The following is a 17,096-nucleotide window of genomic DNA, read 5'->3' as shown; positions in this document are numbered from 1 at the left end:
CTATTTTGTGTTAGTAGCATGAATTCAAAGATAGCCAGAAGGTTCAAAAAATTTTTGTTGGCCAAACAGAAATAATTTTTCATTGTGATTTGTGCTTCGGCATCATTAGGGGCTTCCAAAGATAACATTAAGATCTTGTAAGGAAGTAAAGACTCCAATTTTGGTATGCCTTCAGCCTATATTTGGCTCATAGCCTTCAGTATTCCCAGTGGAACTAACCCATGATACCTCAAACACAGAGAATGAGAGTGTCCGCAATGATATTATTTGAACATTAGAGCAACCAAACCCTCTATTTTTTAGGAGAAATCCATTTCTATGAGGCACCACCCATCCTACTACAACTTGACCCTCAGACAGAAAAAGATAAAAATCTATTGTTCACTTGGCTAAGTAATGCCTAAAATTCTAACCTTACACATTCAATTATTTAATGTAAAAGTACATGTTTAATTAAAATACAAATACCTTAGACGAAGTATGACTTATCAAATATTAACATCTTTGTTTAAGTAAATTATTCCATTATTTTATGAAATAACTATAAGAAGGAGATGAATCTGAAGGCCAACTATTCTGAGTAAAGGACTAGGAGTGTCAACAAGTTTGTGTATGAGGAGGATGTATTAGCTATTTGTTGCTTTAGAATGAATTACTTCAAGACTTAAAATAATACTCAATCATGTCACAGTTTCTGTGGAATCTAGACAGAATTTATATGAGACCTCTGCTTCAGGGCCTATCACTATATTACATCAATGTGTTGATGGGGGCTATAATGTCATATGAAGGCTCAACTGGGAAAAGATCTGCTTCCAAGCTTGCATACATGATTTTAGGGGTGAGGTAACTGTGATGAAAAGAGAAAAAGGCAGAAATTGCCAGAAAGAAGTAAGCCAATAGTCTACAAACTAAACATGTAAATGACATTGTATCACTATTTATATTTTCTATTCATTAAAAGCAGGTCACTGTGTAAGGCCCAAACCCAAAAGGGTTATTCAAGATTATAAACATCAGGACTTACAAGCCATTCAGGAGTATCTTAGAAAGTTGCATACATCAAGGTATATACATACATTGTTGCATACATCAATGCTGAATAAGGAGAATGGAGTTTCTGATAGCAAACTTCCTTAAAATCTCATAGCTTGTCTTTTCTGCAGTTTGACCCAAGTGAATTCTCAAATATTATGTTTCTAGCATCATAATCGTGAATTCAAGAAAAGAAACTTAATGAAATTTGGAGCCTCTAGGTATCTCAGATTCAGTATTGACAAAGTACAGATAATAAGGCCTACATCAAAGGCTCATCAATGAAAATTAATTGAGAACAGTTTTATTTATTTCTTTAAACTTTAATATTTATTTATTTATTTTTCATTTATTCATATGTGCATACAATATTTGGATTATTTCTCCCCCTTACCCCCACCCCCTCCCTCTCCCCCCACCCCCTCACTTCCAGGCAGAAACTGTTTTGCCCTTATCTCTAATTTTGTTGAAGAGAGAGTATAAACAATAATAAGAAGGACAACAGGTTTTTGCTGGTTGAAATAAGGATAGCTATATAGGGAGATTCCTCGTATTGCTTTCATGTACATATGTGTTACATTCTAAGTTCATTCTTCTTGAACTGACCTTTTTGAGAACAGTTTTAGAGGTAAGATTATGGATAATTTTGTTTCTGTGCATGCTTGTCTTTTCCACTTTTTAAAATTTAGAATTCATTAATAGTATAAGGGGGGGGGTTCATGTGAAAAATTCCATATAAGTATTCAATATATTTTGAGCAAGCTCATCTCCTCTATTATATTTCTATAACCTCTTCTCTCTTTTTAAAACAATATTTGATAGGTTTCTTTATGCTATATCCAAAAGTATGTAACATACTTTGATCCTTTTCACCCCTCCCTTTAACCTTTTCATTTCTCCTCCCTGTCTTGTTGAACCACTCCAACAGTGTCCCTTTTGCACTCAAGTCCCATTATTACTGTTAGTTTTATCTTTTTATTTTTTACTATTTCTTTTTCCTTTATTGTTATGATAGGTGGAGGTACATTGTGGCATTTACACAGGTTCTTATAATATATCAAATATATCATAAATGAATTCACCTCCTCTACTATTTTCCTTCTCCTTTATCTCCCCTCTCTGGATTCCTGGAGTAGTTTCAACAGGTGTCATTTTTGCATTTACATACATGTGTACACATTTTTTGCATTGTATTCACTTTCCTATTCCCTTTCCCCAACATCTCCCCTCTCCCACTGGGGCTAGCCCTCCCCACCCCCTGGCCAGAACTTGTTTCGCCCTTCTGTTCTCCAATTTTGTAAAAGAAAAAAAAGAAAAGAAAAAATGAAAAGCATAACATTTTAGCTTGTTTGAGATAAAGGTAGTTTCACAGTGCATTTTCTTGCGATATTTCTATGTATTTATGTATTATAACCCCAGTGGTTTATCTTCTCTAATTTTCTTCATTCTACCTTAGTTCCTTCCTTTCTTATGGTGGCTTCAGTAAGTTTAAGATTGCTATATTCATGTGCTTATAGCGAATATATGAACTCTATTCAAGTTCTTAGTTTCCCTACATCTCCTGTGGGTGACCTCCCATTAGTGTGACCAGTGTTTCATAATATTGCTGCATTTGTGCCAAGTCTAAATTCCACATGTGAGAGAATATGTGGCTTTTGGTCTCCTGAGCCTGACTAACTTCGCTTAAGATGATGTTCTCCAGTTCCATCCATTTACTTGCGAATGACAAAATTTCATTCATCTTCATGGCTGAGTAAAATTCCATTGTGTATAAATACCACATTTTCTTAATCCATTCATCAGTAGTGGGGCATCTTGGCTGTTTCCATAACTTGGCTATTGAATAGTGAATAGTGTTGCAATGAACATGGGTGTGCAAGTGCCTCTGCAGTAACCTGAGTCACATTCCTTTGGGTATATCCCTAGGAGTGGGATTGCTGGATCATATGGCAGATTATGTTCAGATTTTTAAGAAAACTCCATACTGTTTTCTATAGTGGTTATACTAACTTATATTCCCACCAGCAGTGTATGAGAGTTCCTTTTCCTGCATCCTTACCAACATTTGTTGTCATTTGTGTTCTTGCTATTCTTGCTTGCTAAGGTGGAATCTTAATGTGGTTTTGATTTGCATTTCCTTTATGGTCTTCCTATTTTATGGAATAGTTGAGGAGCATAGGTTTTATTTCTTCTTTAAAGGTCAGCAGTTAATCCATCAGGTTCTGAGCTTTTCTTTGTGGAGAAACTCTTCATTACTGCTTCAAAACCATTGTTTATTATAGGTCTGCTTAAGTGGTTTACATCATCTTGTTTCAATTTTAGTAGGTTAAATGAATCTAGACATTTTTCTAGAATTTTCTATTTAGATTTTTCCAGACTTTTCAGTTTGTTGAAATGTAAATTTTTGAAGTATTCCCTAATTATCCTCTGGATTTCATTGCAATTAGTTGTGATATCCCTTGCTTCATCTCTAATTTTATTGATTGAGATCTTCTTTCCTTTTGGTTAGTTTAGCTAAGAGTTTATTCATCTTATTTATCTTTTCAAAAACCAACTTTTGTTTCATTGATTCTTTGTACTGTTTTTCAATCTCCATTTCATTAATATCTGCCTAATCTTTGTTATTTCTTTCTACCTACTGATTTTGGGTTTGACTTGTTCTTGCTTTCTAAGAGATTGAGATGCATCATTAGGTTATTTATTTAAGATTGCTCCATCTTTTATGTAGGCATATATAGCTACAAAATGTTCTCTTAACACTGAGTTTGCTATATTACAAGTTTCTGGTAGGATGTGTTTTCATTTTCTTTAGATTCTAGGAACTTTTTGATTTCCTGCCTTATTTCTTTAATGACTCACTGATTGTTAGTCAATGTATTGTTCAGTCTCTGTGTGTCTGAACATTTACTGTAGTATCTTTCATCATTGATTTCTAATTTTATTCCATTTTGACAGAATACAGGGGATTTTTTCAATTTTCTTATATTTGTTAAAGCTTGCTTCCAGTCCTAACATGTGATCTATTTTAGACAAACTTCCACGGGCTATAAGAAGAATATCTTACAGTTGCTGGATGAAATATTCCTCAGATGTCTATTTGGTCTATAGTGTCTATTATTTCCAAGGTTTTGCTGTTTATTTTTTTGTCTGGATCACCTATCTATTGGTGAGAATAGGGTATTGAAATTCCCCACGTCATTGTGTTGGGACGTATCAGTGCTTATAAGTCTAAAAGTGTTTGTTTAATGAAATTGGGTGCACCAACACTTGGTGCATATATGTTAATAAAAAATATGAAATGCTTCATGAATTTTCATGTCATCCTTGCACAGGGGCCATTTTACTCTTTTCTGTATTATTCAAATTTTAGTATATGTGCTGCCAAATTGAGCACAGCTTAATTTTAAAAAAAATAATGTATATGTAAATCCACTTAATATATAGTTTAGAATGTGTTGTGTACTTAAGTAAATATTAGAATATTTTAGATCTAAACATGAATGATAATCAGAAAGTATAGTTAGGCCATGGATTTGATTATGGTCTTAATGGACCTTTATGTAGACATTAATCACTTCAACACAATCATTTTGCAGCAATTAACCTCTAAACAAAGGAGAAATGAGGACAGAAAACATTTTACCCCTCAATGCTTATTGCAGATTGGGAATGTGCTCCATCAATGTTCAGGATACAAGAAGCTGGTAATTATATTTACATGGATGAATTCTGCCTTATCATATACAAGGCTCTTGCTAACATTTAAGAGGGGAAATTCACATACTATAAATACAGGCAATTTGTCAATGTCTTAGTTCACTTCAACATAGTGATACTTCACTTCTTTATCTCATTTTCTACTTAACTTTATGTCAAATACATATTTTAATGCTCTATATTTTAACCTGCACTAACTTACCTGCTTTATCCCTTCTAGTATAAAAATGGCATTTTGGTGGGCTTTTTTCATTGGTTTCTATTGCTATCACTGTTTTTACAACAATCTCTCTTTTAAATTCATTTTGAGCTCATTCAGCTAGTAAACATTGTTTAGTTCTTATGATAACCAAGGTATTTTTGATTACTGATTCTTTTTAAAAATATATACTCACTGATGTTAAGGATCTTAATATGTATAAAGGAAATTTTATGACCACTAACAGGATAAATACTGTGAAAGTGATAAAATTAAACTAGTTTGATCAACAAAGGCACTATTAGGTACTATTTGACACAGAACATGGAGATTAAGATTTGGTATATGCAGAGAAAATTACAAATCCTGCCAAAGTATAACTTTTAAAACTTTAAACATATGATACTTATAACAAATATGAAATGAGAATGTGTCAAAAGTTTAACAATAATAAGAGATAACTAGGGTGATAAAAATAGTTCAAATGAGATGTTAAAAAATACAGATTTAAATAATCGATATGTCAGATGAATGTCAAAATTAATTTACTAATAGATGAAAAATTAATATCCTACATGGCAATGAAACTGTGTCATTTGGAGTAGGCTTTTCTCCTAACTAGAAATACATAAGTTAACATGCAACTTCATATCTTCACCATGACCAGTAAGTGTAAATCAAGCAAAGGTAAGTCTTTCCAGGAAGTTAAATAATTCATGAGTGTGCCTGTAAGTGTGATGTTAAAATAACATGTAGTCATCCTCTCTCAAGTCATTCATATCTCTAAGTTTGGGATACTTTTTTTTTTCTGTTTTTAAAAATATTTCTTCAAAATATACTTTTTTATTGTTTTATTATTCATATGTGCATACAAGGCTTGGGTCATTTCTCCCCACTGCCCCCACCCCCTCCCTTACCACCAACTCCACCCCCTCCCTCCCCCCCCAATACATGGCAGAAACTATTTTGCCCTTATCTCTAATTTTGTTGAAGAGAGAGTATAAGCAATAATAGGAAGGAAAAGTGTTTTTGTTGGTTGAGATAAGGATAGCTATACAGGGAGTTGACTCACATTAATTTCCTGTGTGTGTGTGTTACCTTCTATGTTAATTCTTTTTGATCTAACCTTTTCTCCAGTTCCTGATCCCCTTTTCCTATTGGCCTCAGTTGCTTTTAAGGTATCTGCTTTAGTTTCTCTGCGTTAAGGGCAACAAATGCTAGCTAATTTTTTAAGTGTCTTACCTATCCTCACCCCTCCTTTGTGTGCTCTCGCTTTTATCATGTGCTCAAAGTCCAATCCCCTTGTTGTGTTTGCCCTTGATCTAATGTCCACATATGAAGGAGAACATACAATTTTTGGTCTTTTGGGCTAGGCTAACCTCACTCAGAATGATGTTCTCCAATTCCATCCATTTACCAGTGAATGATAACATTTCGTTCTTCTTCATGACTGCATAAAATTCCATTGTGTATAGATACCACATTTTCTTAATCCATTCGTCAGTGGTGGGGTATCTTGTCTGTTTCCATAACTTGGCTATTGTGAATAGTGCCGCAATAAACACGGGTGTGCAGGTCCCTCTGGAGTAAACTGTGTCACAGTCTTTTGGGTATATCCCCAAGAGTGGTATTGCTGGATCAAATGGATAAAGTTGATACAGGAAAGAGTAGGAAATACTCTGGAGTTAGTAGATATAGGTAAGAACTTTCTCAATGAAACCTCAGCAGCACAGCAACTAAGAGATTGCATAGATAAATGGGACTTCATAAAACTAAAAAGCTTCTGTTCATCAAAAGAAATGGTCTCTAAACTGAAGAGAATACCCACAGAGTGGGAGAAAATATTTGCCAGCTACACATCAGACAAAGGACTGATAACCAGAATATATAGGGAACTTAAAAAACTAAATTCTCCCAAAACTAATGAACCAATAAAGAAATGGGCAAGTGAACTAAACAGAAGTTTCTCAAAAGAAGAAATTCAAATGGCCAAAAAACACATGAAAAAATGCTCACCATCTCTAGCAATAAAGTAAATGCAAATTAAAACCACACTAAGACTCCACCTCACCCCTGTTAGAATAGCCATCATTAGCAGCACTACGCACAACAGGTATTGGCGAAGATGCAGGGAAAAAGGAACCCTCTTACACTGTTGGTGGGAATGTAAACTAGTACAACCACTCTGGAAAAAATTTGGGATACTTTTTCTTAATAAAGACAATGGTATGAACATGGACATAGAGGTACATTTCAGAAAATGGCCTATAGTCATGGAGTTGCAGACTTTTTCTCTAAAAGGTCAGATGGCAAATACTTTTTTACTTTGAGAGCCACATGATCTCTGTTGCAGCTAGTCATCTCTGCCATTAAAGTTCAAAAGCACTTCACAATAGGTAAACAAAAGCATATGACTATGTTCCAATAAAGATTTTTAATGAACACAGAAATTTGAGTTTTCCATAATTTTTACATGTGGTAAAATATCGTCATTCCTTTGGTATAATTTCAATCACTTAGTAATGTAAAAATAACTCTGTACTCCACAAAAAAAATTTTTTTTGGTTTAGCAAGGTGAATTTGACCAGGTCACAGTTTGCCAATCCTAACATAGAATAACTGAAGTAATGAGTTACTCTTTTGGATCAGTAGTAAATATGGTGGCAGAGATGTCAAGGCCAGGAAATTGGTGACTTAACTCCTTTACTTTAGACCTAGAGAAAGGAAATGCATCAATTTAGCCATCAGTGGCAGATCATTAAGTTGGAATGTACTACTTTGCTAAGATTAATGTGGAAGAAAAGTTTATAACAGGTACAGGATAGAAAGATCAGAGATAGAAAAATTATGTTGGAATGCTTTATTACTTAGATTTGAGGAGGTGACTATGTAGTACAGAATGTGCTGAAATGGTCTCAAATCAATTTTCAGTAGATCAAATCTAGGGAGCAAAAGAAAGCAATTAATCAAAGCTTACAGATATTCCAGCTATTTGTGTTTAGCAGATTGTTGGGAATGCTTGATGGAACTTCAAGAGATAGTATTTGCCAGAGAGAAAATTGTGAGAAATTTCCTTAGGGAAGAAAGGGTGACAGAACATAGGAAGAGATGAGAAAATGCATATAGCAGGATAATCAAACTAAAGACAGAGCTGGCATATATTTTGAGAGAGTGGGAGTAGAAGGTAACTTAATGATATTCAAGAAAACACTGAACTATTCGATGAAAACAAAAAAAAAAGTCTGAAAAATTAGCATTGTTTACAGTTATAGAAATCAGATCTTTTATTCATTCTGAAGGAACTCGGTGGCTAAAAGTCTAATATGATATATAGTCCATGAATATTTACTGATTTTATTTTGTATTTCTTTTTCAATAACTAGAGATTCTAATTTAGTAAATTAATTTCTAAAGTAGCAGGATATCACCTAACAGTTTAGGCTTTAGAAAGAGCCTTAAGACCTATCTCTAGTACCTCAAAAATGACATTTTTATAGTAGAACAAACTAGAGGACCTGTGTTACAATTCTGACTGCTTCTCTCGCTAAGGGCATAAATTTTCCAATAGCATGCAACAACTTAGGACATTAGTCTCTTTATGTACATAGTGTGGGTTTCCAAAATTCCTTATAGGTCTAAAATCCAGTGATTCTATTTTCCTTTTAAAAATATGTAAAAACTCTACTGTGTAATCCCAAAAGGAGACAGTAAAAATTGCATCAATAGCTTTGGATCCTATCTTAGTAATTCTCAATGTTGTGACAAAATTTCCAGATAAACAACTTAAGGGAGGAGCAATTTATTTTGGCTAACAGTTTCTGAGAACTCAGTTCATGGTCACTTGGTTTCATGTTTCTGGGCCTGAACACCATGTCAGTGGGAGCAAGGGGAGGAAGAGGCAGATAGAAAGAAAGGGATCAGGGACCAGGAATAACCTTCAAAGGACCTGTATCTCATGGTCAATACCAAAGTCTGCCACCAGCTCCAGCAGTACCTAGGTCCCCTGGCACCATGGCTGTAGTGGCTTCTGAGTACCTGGAGAGTTCAATAGGGGGAAACATTTCCCTAGGCAAACCTGTGTATGCAGAATTCTCTGGAGATCTTCTTCAAGTCTTTCAATTGAATTAAAACCTTTGTACCATGATCCTGTGATGGATGAGGTCAGGCTAATTTCTGAGATGCTCTCAATGCATCTTTCTTAAAATCCCAGTGCAAAGTACTTGAATTATTTTTTCTTTTGTTTTTCATTAGCATGTATCAATTGTACAAAAGGATTTTATTGAGATATTTTCATGCATGTGTATAATGTTTGTTGATAAAATTCAGCCCCTCTATTACTCTCTCTTTTCCCTACTATCCCCCTTTTAAACAATTTCAGAGTTTCATTGAAACATGTTATGAAACCATATGTTTCATAAATACACATGAATTACTTCAATTATATTCACCACACTTCACCCTCTCCTTTTACCCTCTCCCCTCACCCAGGGTAGTTCTCACCCCCAAATGGTCCCCTCATATTATAATCATGTCATTCATTTTTTTCAGGTCTAGAATCTGCATATGATATTTGTCTTTTTCAGTCTGGCTTATTGCAGGTAGCATGTTGATATCTAATTGCTTCCATTTTCCTGAAAACAGCATAATTTCATTCTTTTTTGTGACTATATTCAGAAGGTCTGAGTTCAGGGTCCTCAGATCTTCCTGGCAGCAAACACGCACCAGGATGCAGGTCCTGGAGGTGGGCTTTATTGCTCTCTGACTGTTTGCCATAATTCTCCCTGTGTGAAGGAGGAGGCTGTGGGAATCAAGTGGTTTGAAGTGTCTCACATCAAGGCCCTCAGACCTGCCTAGCAACCAACACATGCAGCTAGAAGGCAGGTCTCAAAGGCAAATACTGTCAGCCACAGGTTTGGTGCTTTGTTTCTGATGTGACCCTTGAACATTGGGCCTTGATCTTTCCCAAGGAGGTCCAAGCCTCTAACTGCAGCTCCCTTTGCTGCCAGAGTTTTGTATGGCTTAAACTTCTCTGCAGGACAACTATCAGACCACTTCCTCTCCCTCTTGTGGCCATCTTTCACCTAGATACTGTAGCAGGCCATTTGTTTCAAGAGTCCCTGAGCTGTGATTGTTCCTTATTTTCTAGCCTCCAGAGTATCTCAATCTCAAACAATAGGCTCTCTTTGAAGATAGCATCTTGCTATAACTCTCTGAGGTAAGGAGAATAGCAGAATGTCTTCAAATAGCTTCCCCTTCCCTGCCCCAGCAGTTATTGTCTCACTAAATTCCCACACTGGGTTTAAACTTGTGGGAGGTGTGAACTTATCTTGCAGCTAGAATTGCCACTCTGCTGCCAAGGCCTTCTGGCTTACCTTCCCCTTCCCTTCTTGAGGAGGCCAGCCTTGGAGGTGTTTGTTGTTTTTTTCTGTTACCTCCGTTTCTCTGTGCTTTTCTTCTGTCCTGCTACCTCTTTTGTGATTTCTGATGCTCTTCCTCTTTCTCTCTTCAAATATATTTTTGAATATATTTCCTATGTTACCTGACTCTTCTTACTGACAAACTCAAAATAATGGATGCTTGTAATCTGCCATCTTGCCCTTCCTCCACTTGATTTCTTTTAATCCCGCTAATCTCTTTAACAACCACATTCCTCGTTGGTAATTTTAATCATGCTCCTTTTCTGACCAAACTGCACATTTTTCAAATATTCTATTCTGTTTTATGCTCCATATCCTTACTATAAACCTGGCTAAAAACAGCCAGCAATATCCATGCCACAGGTTGAATGTTATGCTGTCTCAAAATTTCCTCTGCCAAATTAGTCCATTACTTTTAAGTTCAGTCTCACTCAAAGTCTCAGGATAGTGTCAAAATTAGACAAAATTTTTGCCATTATAACCTCTAGTCCAATTCCCAATAGAGGCCTCATTTCTACCTGAAACCTTACAAACACAGTTTTTAATCTCTGTGTTTCTGTTAGCATTCTGCCTTCTGAGCACTCACCAAAATTGTCCATTAAGCTCTTCTTATAGCATCTTAGGCTTTTTCTATACTGATTTTTCAAACTCTTCCAAATTGTTCTCACAGACTGTTTCCAAATTCTTAAGAACCACATTGACAGGTAGTCACAGCAATGATTCCACTTCTAGGATATCAGATTTCTCTATTAGTTACTTGTCTCATCTTTAACATAAACAACTTAAAGATGCAATGATTTATTTTGGCTCACAATTTCAGAGGGTTCAGTCCATGGTCACATGACTCCATGTTTTTGGGCCCATGGTAAGGAAGAATTTCATGGCAGCAGGAGCATGTGGAAGAGATGGCTAATTACCTCATGGCAGACAGGAAGCAGAGCAACAGGAGGGGGCCAGGAACCAGCTACAACCCTCAAAGAACCCACTCCTAAGACCTACTTTCTGCAGCTAGGCCCCACCACAGAAGTTTCTACTATCTCCCCAAATAGCACCACCAGCTGGGAGGCAAGCGTAACAGATCAAACATTCTGAATCCCCAGAGTTGTTTGGATGCAATTATGAAGATTTTTGAGGGATTTAGACAGGTGTTCTACCACTTGAGCCACATCACAGCCTGAGGGATTTAAATTACTTTCATTTGTTTCAATTTTTAAAAGCAATTGCTAGCAGGACCTGAATCCAAGAGTGTGCTTAAATGACTAATGGAAACACTGGTATTCTTTGTTTAGTGCTACATTGTTATTAATTCAGGGATGGATTATTCTCATACAGACCAGGAGTTCTGATTGGCATTGGTCATTTGTTGACATCCAAAAATAATGAAAGGAAACCTTTATGAAACAATGTTTGGAAAATATTGGTCAAAGTGGATCCAGATGGAATTATTGAAAAAATACCAATGCCTGATGAACAGATCATTATTCAAAGCCTGACATTGGCAACAATTCCAACATATGGTAAAACATCATTGATTCTCAGAAGATGGAAATATTCCACAGCTGTGACTTACTTCTGCTGAAAGGGTACACTTATGCACATAATTTGCCACCTGTCAGATAAGAGAGAGAGAAATATCATGGACATGTACAAGGTATTAAGAGAAGCTTCTGATCATCACTGAATAAATAGGGATGTAGGACTACATGGTCAATGTTATGCAATAAAATAAATAATAATAAATCAAATTTGGAGCACACTTTAAGATTTTGAAGAGAACTTCCACATATTGGGTTATCTATTTTGATCTATACAACAATAAATTGATGAAGCAAGAAGGAAAAGTATTATTTATATTTCACAACTAGATAAAATGAGACTCACAATAGTAAAAGGGTTTCTTGGGGTACCACAAGTAGTAATCTTGAACTGGATTGTATTAGAAATCTATTTCTACAGCAATGCTGAATAAAAAACAGCCACAACACTTTGCTAACATACAGATGCAAACATCTTTTGATTACATATCTTGGATGTTAGCTCAAGAACGCCATCATTCTCAGCTGGACTGACTCATACAAATAGAGTTTGGTTGACTGGTGGCTAACTAGGATTGCCTTGTCTAGAGTGACTCTAGATATTTAGTTCTATAGTAGTGTCTTTTATCTTCCAGCTCATGAACATGGGCGTGTTCTCTGAACAATTGCTGAAGAACAACATAATGAGAACAAACAGACAAGTGCTCTTCCAAGCCTCTCATTGCATCCTATTTGCTATAGCATATCACATGTTCAAAGTTAGAACTAAGAATCAAGAGGAAGGTAGAGGTAAGACTTTGACCTAATAATACCTAACACTCAGAACGTGAAGCTATGCATTCTAAATTCTAATTCAATCTCCTTTTACCTGTGTAATGTGTATGGAGTTTAGTGAGCGTCCACCTGAAACACAGTTTCAAGGGAAATAGCTGGCCCTTAAAGAATGAATGTGATTTCTACTGAGATGCACTGAATGACAATTAATGTAGTCATCCTTTATTCTCTCATTCACTCAAAACTATTACTTATTCCAGAACTATGTTGAATAGGAGTGGGGAGAGTGGGTACCCTTGTCTCATTCCTGAGTTTAGGGAAAATGTTTTCAGTTTTTCCGCATTAAGTATGATGTTGGCTCTAAGTTTGTCACATATAGCCATTATAATGTTGAGGTACATTCCTTCTATTCCTAGTTTACTCAGAGATTTTATCATGAAATGGTGTTGAAGGCTCTTTCTGTGTCTATTGAGATGATTAAGTGTTTTTTGTCTTTGCTTCTGTTAATGTGCTGTATTACATTTAATGAATTGCATATGTTGAACCATCCCTGAATCCCTGGAATGAAGCTGACTTGGTCATGGTGTATGATCTTTCCTATATGTTGTTGGATTTGGTTTGCCATAATTTTATTGAGGATTTTTGCATCAATACTCATTAAAGAGATTAGCCTGTAGCTCTCTCTTTTGGATGTGTCCTTTTTTGGTCTTGGGATGAGTGTAATACTGGCTTCATAAAATTCCTAGCCATAGCAATAAGGCAAGAAGAAGAAATAAAAGGAATACAAATAGGTAAAGAAATAGTCAAACTATCCTTATTCACAGATGACATGATCTTTACACTTTAAAAACCTGAAAAACTTCACCCCAAAACTCCTAGACACCATAAGCATCTTCAGCAAAGTAGCAGAATACAAAATCAACTTACAAAAATTAGTAACCTTTCTATTCACAAACAATGAGCAGATTGAGAAAGAATGTAGGAAAACAAATACATTTACAATAGCCTCAAAAAAATCAAATACCTAGGAAGAAACATAACAAAGGATGGGAATGACCTCTACAAGGAGAACTACAAACCACTAAGGAAAGAAATTGAAGAAGACTACAGAAGGTGGAAAGATCTCCCATGTTCATGGATTGGCAGAATCAACATAGTGAAAATGACCATACTACCAAAAGCAATCTACATGGTCAATGCAAGTCCCATCAAAATCCCAATGATATTCATCACAGAGATTGAAAAATCTACCCTAAAGTTCATTTGGAAGCACAAGAGACTGCGACTAGCCAAGGCAATACTCAGCAAAAAGAGCAATGCTGGAGGTATCACAATATCCAACTTTAAACTATATTACAAAGCAATAGCAATAAAAAACAGCATGGTACTGGCACAAAAACAGATATGAAGACCAATGAAACAGAATAGAGGACTGGATATGAATTCACACAGCTATGCCCACTTTATTTTTGACAAAGTTGCCAAAAACATGCAATGGAGAATAGATACATCCTCTTCAACAAATGTTGCTGGAAAAAGTGGTTATCTGCCTGCAGAAAACTGAAACTAGATCCATGCCTATCACCCTGTACAAGTATCAACTCAAAGTGGATAAAGGACCTTAATATCAGACCTGAAACCTTGAAGCTAGTACAGGAGGAAACAGCAGGGAATACACTGCAGGCAATAGGCATAGCCAAGGACTTCCTCAGTAGAACTCAAGTGGCTTAGCAACTAAGAGAAAGGATTGACAAGTGAGACTACATGACATTAAAAAGCTTCTGCACAATGAAAGGAATGGCCTCTAAATTGAAGAGGTCATCCACAAAATGGGAGAAAATCTTTGCTAGCTGTACATCAGACAAGAACTGATAACCAGAATATACAGGGAACTCCAAAATCTAAAAACAAAAAAAACAGTGACCCAATGAAGAAATGGGCAACTTAACTGAGCAGAACTTTTGCAAAAGAAGAAATACAAATGACCAAAAAACACGTGAAAAATGCTCACCATTTCTGGACATAAAGGAAATGCAAGTCAAAACCATACTGTGATTCCACCTCACCCCTGTTAGTGTAGCTATCATCAAAAACACCATCAACAACAGGGGTTGGCGAGGATGTGGGGCAAAAGGAATCCTTGTACACTGCTGGTGGGAATGCAAGCTAGTGCAACCACTATGGAATTCAATATGGAGGCTGCTTAAAAAACTAAACATAGATCTGTCATATGATTCAGCAATCCCACTCCTAGGGATATACCCAAAGGAATGTGAGTCAGGTTACTAAAAAGGCACCTGCACACCTGTGTTTATTGCAGCACTATTCACAATAGCTAAGCTATGGAAACAGCCAGGATGCCTCACCACTGAAGAATGGGTCAAGAAAATGTGTTATTTATATACAATGTAATTTTACTCAGCCACAAAGAAGAATGAAATTTTGTCATTTGCAGGTAAATGGGTGGAACTGGAGAACATCTTAAGTGAAGTTAGTCAGGCTCAGAAGACCAAAAATCACATATTCTCCCTCATATGCATATTAAAGACCTAAAACAAATGCAGTAATATTATTGGACACAGGTCACACTAAAGGGAGACTGTGCACAGGAGGGATAGGACAAGGGAAGGAAACCAAAAAATTGAATGTGGTTGATGTGCTTACTGTATAAGAATGAATTTAGTAATCTTAAACTGGCAGAGGCCACTATGGGAAGGGGACTAAGGAGTAGTGAAGAAGAGTGGTAGAGATGAACAAATTGAGGCTGAAATACATATAGGCATGAAAACAATACAAGGAATCTCCCTGTACAGCTCTCTTTTCTCAAACTAAAATACCAGGTTTCTCTTATTATCTTTTATGTAGTTTCTTCTACAAAATCAGAGAACAGGAGGGCAGAACACGTTCTGGGGGTGGGAGATTATACTGGGGGAAGGTGTAGGGAAAAGGTTAGGAGGATGAATGTGGTTCAAGTAATTTATACACATGTATGTAAAGTAATTTATACACATGTATGCAAAAATGATACTTGTTGAAACTGTTATAGGAATGGGGGAGGGGGGAGTGAAAAAGAGCAGCGGAAGGAGTGAATTCAAGTACGATATATTTGATACATTGTAAGAACCTTTGTAAGTATTCCAATGTACCCTTACCCAGCACAACAATAATAAAAAAGAAGTTAAAAAATACATGAAATAAATTTAAAAAATCACTTATTATAAGCCAAATGCTGTGCTGAGAAGCTTGCAGTTTACAAATGAATAGAGAAGTCACTTAAGGTTTTAAAAATAAATCATATATCAAGCTGCTATGTTTAATCACGTTAGTATAAAAGTTCTTCTATTTAGAGTCTCCAAATTTGATCTTCCAGTAGCAGCACCTGAGAACTCAAGGGGAAAAATAGGTTGTAGTTCACTTGAACAGTTCTGCTCAATTATCCCACACAGCTCCTGAAGCAGCTGGCATGTTCTTCATGGTCTCACACACCAAATGCACCTTCAATTCTTTTCTCTTTTCTCTCAGACCTTATCCTTCTTAAAAAAGAGAGCCAGTAGCAGCTCTGTTACTGCTGTAATATGCCTATAACTGCTTTGAGTTATAAAAATTGTTTAAGTACATACATATATATATATATACATGTATATATACATGTATATGAAGATAGAATAATGAAACCCACCAAATGCTATTTGAAAAAGGGGGGAGAGAGGGAGGGAAAGGTAATATAAGAGAGAGAATGAACTTATTCAAAGTGCACTGCATGTATCTATGAAATTATCACAGCAAAACCCCCTTGTACTATCAATGTATGCTAATATAAAAGTAAAATAAAATTTTTAAATATTCTTATATTGAATGAATCAAGTAGAAAAAGCACAGGCATTTCTTCCCAGGTTCACAGATAGAATGGTGTATGTACTGGCATGCTGGAAGAGATGCAGAATCTTCTAGTTCAGCCATTTTCAAAATATTGTTCTATTATTTTCATTGTAAAGGAGGGAACTACATCTTAAATTTTCTAAAGGAAATCTTTTGCAGACCCCACAACTTAGAATAGATATAGCTTGAGGGGGGATAAATTGGAAGTACAGTTTTCAGAACTCTATCCATTTAGCTTGGACCAAGCTAAAACTAAGGGGAGAATTCTGAAAGAATTTTACTTTTCCTTAGATAACTCCTGTCAGTTTTGAAAATCCTGTTCTCCCTGCTCCCCACTGCTAATATACAGCATGTGTGCTACTACTCCACCTCTGGTTGGTATGCAAACATAACTAATCAAGTACAGCAGTTTCCTACTAAACATGAATTTGGTATCAGTTCTTTTCAACATATAATCAGGAAATTCAATATCCATATAAATTGAACTTTGTGTTCAAGGTGAAGTCTATTTAAAAATTTCTATGAGAACCTTTCTGTTCA

At 35.8% G+C, this 17,096-nt stretch overlaps 1 non-coding gene across 1 annotated transcript; it reads right to left on the bottom strand.

Moving 5' to 3' along the window:
• Nucleotides 1–4,322: 4,322 nt before the first annotated feature.
• On the bottom strand, nucleotides 4,323–4,429 carry LOC141420047 (U6 spliceosomal RNA). The gene has a single exon (XR_012444755.1). It is a non-coding gene; the product is annotated as a U6 spliceosomal RNA (small nuclear RNA).
• Nucleotides 4,430–17,096: the final 12,667 nt, after the last annotated feature.

The sequence above is a fragment of the Castor canadensis genome, chromosome X (assembly GCF_047511655.1).
Source record: "Castor canadensis chromosome X, mCasCan1.hap1v2, whole genome shotgun sequence".
Classification (NCBI taxonomy): Eukaryota; Metazoa; Chordata; class Mammalia; order Rodentia; family Castoridae; genus Castor; species Castor canadensis.
The sequence above is the reverse complement of the archived record's forward strand: the minus strand, read 5'-3'. Positions and strand labels throughout refer to the sequence as shown.